This window comes from Elaeis guineensis, chromosome 3 (genome assembly GCF_000442705.2).
Source record: "Elaeis guineensis isolate ETL-2024a chromosome 3, EG11, whole genome shotgun sequence".
Lineage (NCBI taxonomy): Eukaryota > Viridiplantae > Streptophyta > Magnoliopsida > Arecales > Arecaceae > Elaeis > Elaeis guineensis.
In genome coordinates, this window is record NC_025995.2 from 98683644 (window position 1) to 98685780 (window position 2137).

A 2137-nucleotide genomic window follows, 5' to 3' on the forward strand; every position below is an offset into this window, starting at 1 on the left:
CTGAATCCGTAGTTTCCAGGCCAGCCGTAAGTCGGCACAAACGGGCATCCTAAGGCGTTCGTACAACCAAGCCGGATAGGTCACAGTTTGGGAACACGTAAAAACACGTGTATAAAATGTAGACGTAAGGTGTAACTGTTGACCACCTTCCCGCCAAACTGGGCCGCTACCGCCTTCCATCCCTTCCGAGTTTCCGCCCCAGTTAGTATCATATTTTCCCATGCGATATCAGAAAGATATTTTCATATGGATGGATGTTGATCAATAATTTGAATTGCACCGCTCGCTGTTGACCCAACAAAGACGGGACGCTTTTTCTTACGGCATTTTTTTAACCAACAAGACACTCCTCCCTACGGCTATATAAATCTTGGTGGCCAAGCCCTCTACATCTACCAAAGAGGACCCAAGCCCTTTGCTTCCTTCAACCAAAATAAAGAAAAAAGCCCTTTCGGTGCGCGCACAGGCACACACAGAGAGAGAGAGAGAGGAAATATGGGTCCCATTCCAGAGAAGCCTCATGCAGTGTGCATCCCCTACCCAGCCCAAGGCCACATAACCCCCATGCTTAAGCTAGCCAAGCTCCTCCATTACCATGGCTTCTACATCACCTTTGTCAACACCCACTTCAACCACAACCGCCTCCTCAGGTCCGGAGCCATCTCCTCCCTCGACAGCCTCCCGGACTTTCGCTTCGAGTCCATCCCGGACGGCCTCCTTCCTACCGACGAGGATGCCACCCAAGACATCCCCTCCCTTTGCGATTCCATCGCAAAAAATTGCCTTCCCCCCTTTCGTGACCTTATAACTAAGCTCAACGACCCTTCCTCTCCTACGCCGATGGTGTCATGCATAGTTTCTGATGGGATCATGAGCTTCACCCTCGATGCTGCGAAGGAGCTCCAAATCCCCGAGGTCTTGTTCTGGACCACTAGTGCATGTGGCATGATGGGCTACCTCCACTATCAACATCTCACGGAAAGAGGCATCTTTCCTCTCAAAGGTTACTAGCTAACTTTAATTTCTCAAGTTAAACCAATAGATACCGCCACACTAATATCGATTCATCAATAATTACTGTTCTTTCCTCTTAATTGGTGCGCAGATGCCAGTGATCTCACCAACGAATATCTCGACACACCCATCGATTGGATATCGGGGATGAAGAATGTCCGGCTAAGGGACTTGCCCACCTTCCTTCGTACGCTGGACCCCAAGGACATCATGTTCAATTACTGTAATCGTGAGGCCCAGAGATCATCCATGGGGTCGGCGATCATATTAAACACCTTCGATGAATTCGAACGTTTTGTATTGGATGCGATGGCATCGATGCTCCCTCCTATCTACACCATAGGCCCTTTATCCTTGCTCTCTCGCCAAATCACCACGGGCCCTTTAACATCGATAAGCTCGAACCTGTGGAAGGAGGACAAAACTTGCTTGGAGTGGCTCCAAGGGAGAGAGCCCGGGTCAGTCGTGTACGTGAACTATGGAAGCATTACGGTGATGACGAACGAGCAGCTGATCGAGTTCGCGTGAGGGCTGGCTAACAGCAAGCATGATTTCTTGTGGGTGATCAGACCTGACCTCGTGAAAGGAGACACAGCCATGCTTCCACAAGAGTTCTTGAACGAGACCAAGGAGAGGGGTCTGCTAGCGAACTGGTGCCCCCAGGAGGCGGTGCTCTCACACCCGTCCATCGGAGTGTTCTTGACTCATTGCGGATGGAATTCGATGTTGGAGAGTGTATGCGGTGGAGTGCCGACAATAAGTTGGCCATTCTTTGCTGAGCAGCAGACCAATTGCAGGTATGCCTGCACAGAGTGGGGCATTGGAATGGAGATTGACAACAACGTAAAGAGAGGGGATGTGGAGAGGTTGGTGAGGGAGCTGATGGTAGGGGAGAAGGGAAAGGAGATGCGGAGGAGGGCGGTGGAGTGGAAGGAGAGTGCAACCAGAGCAACGCAACCAGGTGGCTCCTCTTTTCAGAATTTCGAAAGGTTGGTCAAGGAATCACTGCTTTGAAGATGTGTTCGCATAGACTAAAGTAGCCAGATGTATGGAACTTGGAGTAACGGAATAGTTTGTTCCCTGTGGTCGTAATATGGACAATAAAAAACTCTGATGCATGCTC

The 2137-nt window shown here is 50.2% G+C and overlaps 1 pseudogene; it reads left to right on the forward strand.

Moving 5' to 3' along the window:
• Positions 1-382: 382 nt before the first annotated feature.
• LOC140856543 (7-deoxyloganetin glucosyltransferase-like) lies at positions 383-2137 on the forward strand (annotated as a pseudogene).